The following is an 11,979-nucleotide window of genomic DNA, read 5'->3' on the forward strand; positions in this document are numbered from 1 at the left end:
AGGATTGAGGTCAGGGCTTTGTGATGGCCCTCCAATACCTTGACTTTGTTGTCCTTAAGCCATTTTGCCACAACACAGGAAGTATGCTTGGAGTCATTGTCCATTGGAAGACCCAATTGCGACCAAGCTTTAACTTCTGATGTCTTGAGATGTTGCTTCATTATATCCACATAATTTTCCTTCCTTATGATGCCATCTATTTTATGAAGGGCACCAGTCCCTCCTGCAGCAAAGCATCCCCACAGCATGATGCTGCCACCCCGTGCTTCACGGTTGGGATAGTGTTCTTTGACAACCAAGCATCCCTTTCCTCCAAACTTTGCGTGGTCATTATGCCAAACAGTTCTATTTTTCATCAGACCAGAAATTTCTCCAAAAAGTACAATCTTTGTCCCCATGTGAGGTTGCAAACCGTAGTCTAGCTTTTTTATGGCGGTTTGGGTGATGGCTTCTTGCCTTGCTGAGCGGCCTTTCAGTTATGTCGATATAGGACTCGTTTTACTGTGGAAATAGATACTTTTGTACCTGTTTCCTTCAGCATCTTCACAAGGTCCTTGGCTATTGTTCTGGTATTGATTTGCACTTTTCGCACCAAAAGTGCGTTTCATCTCTAGGAGACAGAACACATCTCCTTCCTGGCGGTATGACGGCTCGTGGTCCCATGTTTATGCTTGCGTACTGTTGTTTGTACAGATGAGCGTGGTACCTTCAGGCGCTTGGAAATTGCTCCCAAGGATGAACCAGACTTGTGAAGTCTAACAATTCTTTTCTGAGGTCTTGGCTGATTTATTTTGATTTTCCCATGATGTCAAGCAAAGAGGCACTGAGTTTGAAGAGTGAGCTTAACGACTATATCCACTTGTACACCTCCAATTGACTCAAATGATGTCAATTAGCCTACCCAAGCCTATAAAGCCATGACATAATTTTCTGGAATTTTACAAGCTGTTTAAAAGCACGAATCAACTTAGTGTATTTAAACTTCTGACCCACTGAATTGTGATACAATGTAGTGAATTATGAGGGGAAATAATCTGTCTGTAAACAATTATTGGAATAATTACTTATGTCATGCACAAAGTAGATGTCCTAACCGACTTGCCAAAACTGATATTAACAAGACATTTGTGGAGTGGTTGAAAAACAAGTTTTAATGACTCCAACCTAAGTGTATATGTAGCTTCAAACTTCAGCATGTCTATCCCTCTCTCTATCTTCTCCCTTCTCTCTCTCTCTCTCTCTCTCTCTCTTTATCTGTCATCCCTCTCTCTCCCTCTCTCTCTCTCTCTCTCCTCTCTCTCTCTCTCTCTCTCTCTCTCTCTCTCTCTCTCTCTCTCTCTCTCTCTCTTTATCTGTCGTCCCTCTCTCTCTCTCTCTCTCTCTCTCTCTCTCTCTCTCTCTTTGCTCTGTCATCCCCTCTCTCTCTCTCTCTCTCTCTCTCTCTCTCTCTCTCTCTCTCTCTCTCTCTCTCTCTCTCTCTCTCTCTCTCTCTCTCTCTCTCTCTCTCTCTCTCTCTCTATCTATCCTCCTCCCCCTCTCTACTTTATCTATCCTCCTTTTTTTCTCAGATAAAGCACCATCACTGCCACTGCAAAGGAGAGAATCTCATCACTTCTTATTAATAGTGATAGTGGGCGCTTTGCTCTATTGCTATCTGTGGAATATATGATCGTATATGGCTGTCATATTTAACAGGTTATGAGAGGAAGGCACACCAACATTGCTGGGTAAACAAATGGCAAATACAATTTATTTGACAGATGTCCATTGGTCTGTGACATTTTAATAGGGTTTTTTTTTCTAAAATGGCCAACTGGCTGGTATAACATAGTATCACCAGTGCTGTGGAGGAGTGGACTAGACAGAGCTTAAGACAGTGTGATCACGTAACCCTCTCAGGACAGGTGCAGTGTAGACCTCCCAGTCTCAGCCTCCCAGCCTCTTACCCTTCACCAGAAGGTTTCTCCTCACTGCATTAAGCGATAAGAGCAATGAGCCGTCCCGTCAGACCTTGGACTCTCAGCCCTGTAATCAATATAACGCAGCCTCTCACTTTTGTCCCTCCCTGAGCTTCTCTCCAGTGACCTCTCTCACCTTTCTAGTTTAACTCAAGTCCCTTTTCACATACATGTAGGCCTAGCTATTGGTACTAGCTATAGGTACTAGCTCTGGTCTGTGATAAACCAAAACCTTTCCAAATCAAATCACATTTTATTGGTCACATACACATATTTAGCATTTTGTTTTTCATACTGTTGTCTAGATTACTGAAAGGCTAGATTAAACCAATATGCAAGCACGTGCCTGTTTGCATTATTCAGGTTATATTCCATACAAACTGTTTTGCTATTCAGTACCTGTGCTTCATTAACTTGCTAATAGGGAGAGGCGAGAGAGGCTCTCCTCTATTTGAGAGCAATCACATAGGCTAATGATAGCTCTCTGTAGTAACACACAGAAGAGCGATGCAGGCGCAGAGCTTGCAGATGACTACAGTGGCTGAGTTGAAACAGTAATTCTCTGCCAGGCTACACAGCCTGTGGGTCTTTTAAAGCGTTGAATGTCAAGTAACCTTAAAAATTTTGCACTGGAAATGACTGAAAAACTCTTTGAACCACAAGAGGTATTGTTTCATCATGTGAGTTCCTGGTGAGAACTTCCAGTGAAATGCAAGGATTGAATAATAGAAGTCACTGTGTGGTCACGTTGTTCCCACTGTTCTCCCATGGGTTGAGGACTGGAGTTGAAGACAGTAACAAGCTCATTGGGTTTGAGACTCTCAGAAGGCTGGTTGTTGTCCCACTCTTCCCTCCTCTCCATCTCTCCATCCCACCTTCATCTCTCTCCACCACTCTAATCAACTGGGATCTAGGGACCCTGGTTCATTACTAGACTTCTAAATCTTGTCCCTGCCTGGTGGCGATACTATTACAAGGAAACCAAAGGATGCCTCTTATGCTGTTTCAATGAGCAGGATCTCTCACTGTCGCTCATTTGGGGCATGGTGTGGCAAACCAGCACCAGCTACAGAGGCGACAAATATCAGCGCTGTCAAATTGCGTCATTACAGTCGTTCAATTGGGTAAACATAGGCTAGACATTATTCATTTACATTTAAGTCATTTAGAAGGCGCTCTTATCGAAAGCGACTTACGGTCTAGTGAATACATAATTTTTTATTTTTATTTTTTATACTGTGGCCCTGTGGGAATGAACCCACAACCCTGGCATTGCAAACGCCATGCTCTATCAACTGAGCTACATCCCTGCACAGCCAATTTCCCTCCCCTACCTGGACGACGCTGGGCCATTGTGCGCCGCCATGAGTCTCAGTCGCGGCCAGCTGGGCAGAGCCTGGATTCGAACCAGGATCTCTAGTGGCACAGTTAGCACTGCGAAGCAGTGCCTTAGACCACTGCGCCCTCAGGAGACTAGAAATTATTCCTTTCCGTCTTTGTACATTTGGGAAGGGAACTAATATGTTCAGTTTCGATATCATGCCTGCATAATTAGACCCTCCTTCAGATAATGAGACAAGCAAGTGAGTGTACAAATAGTGTCCTGCGTCACTTCCCTTCTCCTGCACAGCACGGAGCCAGTGCTGTTTCAGTTCCCGTCTGTACCCCTGTGTTATTATTCTAACACAGGGTCCTGTCAACATCTGTAATGGTGCTGTGGTCCTTTAATGATTCATGACAGTCTCTTTAATAGAGATAGTGAACAGGCCGGGGCTGTGTGTGACTGTGTGTGTGTGACTGTGTGTGTGTGTGTGTGTGTGTGTGTGTGTGTGTGTGTGTGTGTGTGTGTGTGTGTGTGTGTGTGTGTGTGTGTGTGTGTGTGTGTGTGTGTAGCGTGCATGCATGCGTGCGTGCGTGCGTGGTGAACAGGCCAGGAGACACAGTGCTCATTAAACAGATCCTACACACACTGCTCAGATCAACAGTCTGAGTGATTCCCTAGCATCTCAGCAGGTGTTCCTCCTGTGTGTGTTTGTGCGTGCATGCTATTGTGTTTGTTTGTGATGTGAGTGTGAATAAGAATAAACAATGCTAGACATGTGTGAGAGATTCCTGCCTCTGTATGCTGTATATCAAGTGTGGTGTAAAGCTGTTAACAAATGATCCTCAGTATGGTCTCCCTGCAATTCCAGTCTCAGCAGTTGATCCCAGCTCTCTCTCTCTCTCTCTCTCTCTCTCTTTTTCTCCTTGCATCTAGCTCTCCCATCCCTATCTCTTTATCTCTCTCTCTCTCCCTCTCTCTCTTTCTCTCTCTCTCTCTCTCTCTCTCTCTCTCTCTCTCTCTCTCTCTCTCTCTCTCTCTCTCTCTCTCTCTCTCTCTCTCTCTCTCTCTCTCTCTCTCTCTCTCTCTCTGTCTCTCTTTACCTCTCCACAGCGCTGACTGAGGAAGATTAAGTATTATAAGGCTAGCCCGGCCCGGATCTCTGTGACACAGGGAGGCGATGGCCCCCTGTTCTGTACAGATCCCTCACAGCCGCCCCTGCATTTGTAGCCATTCAGCCTCAATGAATTATATATTATGTTGGGCTGGTATTAATAAGGCCTTTGAGTCTGTGGCAGGCAGCTTGTCTGGCCCTCCTGTTTCAAACAGACAGTGTATGGTATCAGAGGATATGTTGGTTGATGTCTTACAGTGAATCCCCATTACAGGGGACGAATGGCTGATAAGACACCACTGTCTACACTCTTAGAAAAAGGGTTCCAAGAGGTTCTTATGCTGTCCCATAGGAAAACCTTTGTTTCACTATCTGTTCAAGGGTCCTACATGGATCCCACAAGCAGTTCTGCCTGGAACCAAAAGGGTTCTGGAACCAAAAGGGCTCTTCAATGGTTATCCTATGGGGACAATAGAACCCTTATAGGTTCCAGATAGCACCTTTCTTTCTAAAGAGTGTACCTCTGAGTTTGGTTCTGCTCAAAGTTTCTTCCTTGGAGTTCTTTCTTGCCACTGTGCTAACGCAGAGCTACATCATCATGCTCATAGAAACAGAGCTGTAATAGTGAGGGCCTGGTAACCCAGTTAGAGGCGGTGGAGAGATGTAGGTCACTATGACCAGGACTGCACCGTGGGACTGGTGCAGTGTCATCACCACTGCAGGTCAGGTGCAGTGCAGTGAGAAACAGTTCAGGTTGAGTGCTCAGCTGGCGCTTCTGTTTTCTGGGAGGGAATCAGCCAAGGAACCCCTACCTCCACCATAGAGCCACAGAGGAGACTGACTGACACAGTAGCAACACCCTCTCATTGGCTCCAATACAATACATGTGAAAAAATAACAATCGACATTTTGGCCAGTAAGCTACCTTCATCAGGTTTCAGCACGGTCACTTTTGCAGCCATATATGTCTCTGATTGGGCTTGCTGCTCAACAAGGTAGAACATTTGTCTTTTGTTTGCCTCCTAGTCTGACCTGTCAGTGTTGTATTGGTGCTGGGCATCATGATCCCGGCAAAGAGAGCAGTAGACCCACTGGACTTGGTGATTGTGTGACTGTCTTTGTGTGGTTGCTTTATGCCTCAAATTCTAATCTGGACCTCAAAGCCAGTTCCAATGCATTTTCATTCTTCCCTCCCTAATCAGGGACTCATTTAGACCTGGGACACCCGAGTGGATGCTATTAATTATCAGGTAGAACAGAAAAGCAGCCGTACTTCGGACCTCCAGGGTGCCGATTTGAATACACCTGCTATAGGTCTTGTCACAGCCTATATGTGGTCATGAGCAATGTTCCCTCTAAACTGGGCGGTGCGCTCAGTATTCGACTGCGACAGAAGAAATATCAGCAACCACGAGATTGAACTTCACAACTTTCTAGAGTTTTCCCTGTTAATTCTTGCCTAGCGTTTCCCTTTGCTGTGGTTGTAGTCAAAATAACACAATATCAGCCACTTTCAATACGACATGCCCGGAAACAAATCTAACTATGCAAGAGATTTTGTCATAGGCAGAATGCATCAAAGTAGGATTCTGTCATTGACAAGCTGACTCAGGCCCGTACTCTACACAGACTGGTGTGCCATAACCAATCAGAGCTGCAGTAGGCATTATGCAAATAGACCATTGCCATATATGGATCTGTGCCATTCACTTTGGGCTGAACTGTGTTTTTTGTATGGTGATTCGTTAGTAGACCTTGTTTTGAGATCAAAGCGAGAGCTACATGTAGCCACCTGTGCACATTTTGTTCATATCCCTTTCCTAGTTAGTGAGTTATTAGCCCAGTTATAGATCATTTGTAGTCAGCAATATGAGGGTGATTGCTTCCTACACGAACACAAAACCACTACATTTCTAGACATCTTTGAAAAGCGAGTCAGGTAAAGAGTTTTTTTTTTTGTCTTAAGGCGTGTTGTATTTTGAGGCAGGCTATAATAAGCTAAGAGGGTAACATACTTTGTCGATTCTCTGTGATAATGGTATGGGAATAATAAATACATTTTATTTTGTAAAATTGGTTTCTTGCATCAAACAAAGCAACAACATTTTCAGTCACCTCCTTCTCTGAAGGACAAGTGGATAAACGTTAATGTCAAGCCCTGCATGTTTTTCAAAAGCCTCATGGAATGTATGCCTCCATGTTGGAAATGTTATGGATTGCATTTTCATTGTTTTTGATGGTAGGCCCTCTGGTAGGACTACATTATGATCAAATAGCCACAGTAGCCTACTTGGCCACTGGCAAAACTGTAATTTAATGCGGGTACAGCCTGTGTTCACAGTAAACGCTCACTGGAATTTGCACAGAATTTTCTGACGTTCAAGTTTGCACTCAACCCAGACCTGAAATATGCTCAGTGCCGGAAAATATTAAGAGGAACATTGGTCATGAGAGTGTGAGTCCTGTACAAAGTGGTTATTTTAGTCCCTCTCTACAGACCTGCACTCTCCCTAGTCCCTCCCTTGAAGGGGAGGTGTGCAGAGTTATCAGAGTATTAGCCTGGCACTATTCCCTCATTACCATACCCCACTTTACCAATCTGTATTAAAACCCTCTTTGACAAATGAGCTGAGTGAGCCTGGCCGTTCTTCAGGCGTTACAGACAACAGAGGTTATACCAACAGCAACCCCATTGTTCTCTGAGTTCTCATATACAGATGTAGGATCTGTTTGAGCACTCTTTTGTTGCTAAGAATTATTTTCCTGCAGCAGGAAATGCAAACTTGCCCTAATGAAAAATGTAAACCCTACAATAAATGTCAGTCATTATAATTCACATATTAATTCACATTTCCTGATGCTGTAAGTTATTTTCCTGCTGCTGTAGCAAACTGGCTCAAATTAAGATCCTACATTTGTATAGGTTAGAGCTCTAGTTTAACTGGCTACTCATACCGTTTACTTAACATTGCTGTGTTGCTCTTTTGGGGATGAACTGAACTGGAAGAACAGTGTGTAAACTGACTGACGATCCTTGACCCTGATCTTCTCGCTTCTTCTCCAAGATACTGTGAGTAACTAAGATATCATCTGTGGCTTTATAATGGCTTTTCAGACCATAGAAATAGAATGATATTTCTCTGATTCCAGACTGTGAGAGGCTAGAGTAAGATACTGTAGCAGTAAGATGGAACTGGGTTGCTTGGAGCTGCTTAGTTATGAATTACATAATGTCTGCGGCAAATCATACATTTCAGAATGGAGTTCTGTAATTCCATTTTAATTAGCTTGCTAGAATAATTGTTGAGAGGATCTGTTGAAGAGATCTATTTCCTGTAGTGAAGTGAAGAAATCCCTGCTTTTTGGTTTTGAGAATATGCTGTCACACAGGGTTACTTTGATTATGGATTATTTAGACAAATCCGATGTTGTCTTTGCCCCCTTAGGCGTGGCACATTTGGAAGGGAGTCTAAATGCCCTGTTTCCTCAGTGTTTATGCCTCTAAGTAAAGCTGGTGGCTCTGTACCCTCCTATAGGTGAGCCGTTTACCTGGTATCACTATGGTTCAGTACCAGGCTGAAGGCCCCACCCCGAGGTCCCATGTGACCAAGGGTTCCTCTACTTCACACAGGGGCCTTGTGGGCTACCAGTGGCCAGAGCAGCCTTGTATTCTGTCCCCTTAGTCAGACCAGTGGGATCAGATGAGGAGGGGGCATAGGACACATGACAGGGTAGTGTGTAGCGCTGCTCTGCCCTGTGGGAGAAGGCTAGATTTGCTGAGAAGTCAGAAGCCCGTCCCAGTGTCCTCTACCTCCCTGCCCGATTTGGATGGCGCTGAGTCATTCACGCCACAACCCTAGCCCTATGGTGGGAAGGAGGGAAGGAGAGAAAGGAAAGGGAGGAACTGAGTTTTCGTGTGTGTGTGCTGTGTGGTGTTACTTAGTGGTGGTCTGGGTAAGTCATTATTCTCCACCAACCCGTTAACCTGACCAATCACATTCTCTCGCTGGCTCCCCATCCTCCAGCTGAAAACATTGCAGTACAACAAAAGGGACCTAGCCTAATGAGTACTGGTTGTGAGTTATCAGTCCTCTGAATGTGTCATTTTGAATTAAGCATCTAGCTAAAGCGAATAACCTAATTCTAGAGTGCAGTAATGTAATCAAAGTTGCCAAGACAGACTGTTTACAGGTAGCAATTTGCTTACCGCACATTTCAGTGTCCCTTACAATCATCCTCTAAGAGTATTGATGGCCTTCTTTTGCTGTGTAAGGCTACAAAATCTAAACAAAGTCAGCACCCATCCAAACCAGATTTTGCTTGACTGTTCGTTTTCTTCCTTCCTTCCTGGTGAGAATTTGTGATGAGTGTGTAACACCTTGACAGCAAGTGCTGTGTTTAACTGCCTGTTAAACGTATTTCATCTTCGGGTTGGATTCTCATTTTAAGTGGGCTACTGCCAGTAACTCAAGGCTATTGGATGTAAGAACAGGAAGTGCCTCAGGCATCCTTGTGTCAAAGCCACCCGATTGGCTGACTATCATCCCTCTCTGTGTAATATAGGCCTACACAGTGTTTAGTAATAAAGCTCTCTACTGTCTACTATCATTAATTTGGGCGTTCTATTCAAGTTTAGTTATTGAAAAAAGCAGCAAGCTGGAGCCTCATCTGGCGGTTGGCTTTGGATGCACCCTCACCGCTAGTACTTGTGCTGATTGTAAGGTTTCTGACTCACTACAGGCTGTCCATAAGAACAGTGCAGGCTTCTCAGTTGTATCTTAGGCGCCACGACACATAGTAACACACACACACTCTTTAGTTATTTAGGAATCGACTTGTGATACTCAGAATGTCTTGTGGTTTTTCTTGGATTGACTCACCATGTTCCTAGAAAGCAGTAAACTTGGTCGTCAGCCAAAACTTGCGTCTTCTTCTTGGAGACAACACTAAACACTCTGAGCTAGTGGAGTGACCAAAGTCCAAATGTCCATTCAAGCACTCTGATTGGCTGAAAGGAAGGGGCCCTTTTTACAGTTATACACAAATAAAGCCCTTTTCTAGGTAAACCAACACAGAACAGGGATCAATAAATCCAAGCCCTCTCACATCAGCACAGTTGTGGCCGCGGCAGTGCCTCTTCTCCCTCAGATACATAGGAACTTTGCAGCTTTACTGCATCGAGAGCATCCTGACTGGTTATATCACCGTCTCGTATGTAGCTGCCTGCATTCGCCCAACCCGAAAGGCCCTACAGAGGTGGTGCGGGCCGACTCTGTGCATCACTGAGGTGAAGCTCCCAGCCATCCAGGACGTACATGTCCAGGCGGTGTCTGAGATAGGCCTGAACAAGTGCCAAAGACTCCAGCCACCAGAGACATGGACTGTTCTCCATGCTCCTGTCCGGCAGGCGTTACAGGTGCATCAAGGCTCCGACCAACAGACTCCTAAACAGCTTCTATACCCTGGCCATAAGACTGTTAAATGGCTAACAACTACTGCTCCTGCTCACACCTACGCTGCTGCTAAAATGATTATTGATTACCATTAGTATCTATCTATTTATCCTGCTACTGGTCACTTGTACTCCTGTTTACATGTATATATTACCATTAATATATTACCATCAGTATTTATATATTCCTGCTACCAGTCACTTTTCAGCCCTGTTTACATGTATATCCGCCTATCACGCCTACACACTGACATTCTTTTACACACACACACACACACACACACACACACACACACACACACACACACACACACACACACACACACACACACACACACACACACACACACACACACCACAGATAGAACAATAGAGACAGATATTTCCTGGATGTATAAATGTGAAGCATCAGGTTGGCGTTTTCACTCACTACCAAATATGGTAGTGAGAGGAAGCAGTGTGCGCAGTGGGAGAAGATGGAATAAGAGATGGATTTTGGCCGACATTCTGCTAATTTACTCATCGGTAAAACATTTGATCTCAATACAGTTTCTGTTCCCACAACTACAATCTATTTATGAACAGAGTGTACTAAGTTTTGTAGCCTTACCCTTTGCCAAAGTTTCAAAATGGCGTTATTTAGAAGAGAGTGCAAAGGCGAGATTGAGTTTGTACACCCGTGCACTTCCCAGGTAGGCATTCCCCAGCGGAAATATGCGATACATGCTAGAGCGCGCCAATAGGATCTTGCTAGCGCGTGCTTGGCTCTCTAATCTTTGCTTGTTCTGCCCACTATGGCTCATTTGTTTCCCATTTAAACGATGAGCTGTGGTCTATCTTGGTTTAGTTATACAAATCTTTGCTAACATCTACGCACACCACCCACCCACCACTTATGCCAACATAATACTGTTTACTATTATTATTATAATAAATGTTATTATTATTATTATTATTTATTCTGCTACCAGTCACTTTCTCTAATTCCTGCCTACATGTACATATCTGCATCAATACTTCCTCTCTTATTTCAGTGATATATCACTGGGGCGAGCTCCCCTGCATCCAGGACAGGTAGGAAGACCCCAGAAAATGGTTAGGAAACTCCAACCACCCAAGCCATAGACTATTCTCTCTGCTTCCGCCTGACAAGCTGTACCGGTGCACATCCAAGTCATTTAAACAGGCTGTTGAACCTTCTATCCCCAAGCAATAAAACAGATAAATAGCTAACAAAATAGCTACACTGACTATCTGAGTTAACCTTGTATCCTTTATTGACCTTTTTATTTGTCTCTATGCACACTCCACAGAGGCCCTAGACGTACACCCTCACTCATTCCATCACCTTCTCACTCACACATAATATGCACATACATTTATACTGACTCCACACACACGCCCGCCCACTCACATACAAGCTGCTGCCACTCTATTTATCTAATATCCTGTTGCCTAGTCACCTTTCTATACATATCTCCTCTATCGATCCAGTATCCCACACACGTTGTAAATATTGTATTGGAGATTGACCCTGTTTATATACTGAACAAAAATAAAAACGCAACTGCCAGATGGTGACGTGATTCATCACTCCAGAGAGCGTTTCCCACTGCTCCCAGAGTCCAATGGTGGCGAGCTTTACACCCTCGGCCCGGCGCTTGGCATTGGTGATCTTGGAAAGCAACGCGCGACTGCTCGGCCATGGAAAGCCATTTTCATTAAGCTCAGCGAGAACGGTTCTTGGGCTGACGTTGCTTCAGAGTCTGTTTGGAACTTCGGTAGTGAGGTATTTACCCAGCAGAGGACAGACGATTTTTTATGCGCTTCAGCACTCGGCGGTCCCGTTCTGTGAGCTGTGTGGCCTGCCACTTGGCGGCCCAGAGTCGTTGTCGCTCTAGACGTTCCACTTCACAATAACAGCACTTACAGTTGACCGGCGCAGCTCTAGCAGGGCAGAAATTTGATTAACTGACATTGGAAAGGTGGCATCCCTATGATTGTCACGTTGAAAGTCACTGAGCTCTTCAGTAAGGCCATTCTACTGCCAATGTTTGTCTATGGAGATTGCATGGCTGATATAGCCAAATCCACTAATTTGAAGAAATTGTCCATGCTTTTGTATATACTTTAT

The sequence above is a fragment of the Coregonus clupeaformis genome, unplaced genomic scaffold (genome assembly GCF_020615455.1).
Source record: "Coregonus clupeaformis isolate EN_2021a unplaced genomic scaffold, ASM2061545v1 scaf0575, whole genome shotgun sequence".
Lineage (NCBI taxonomy): Eukaryota > Metazoa > Chordata > Actinopteri > Salmoniformes > Salmonidae > Coregonus > Coregonus clupeaformis.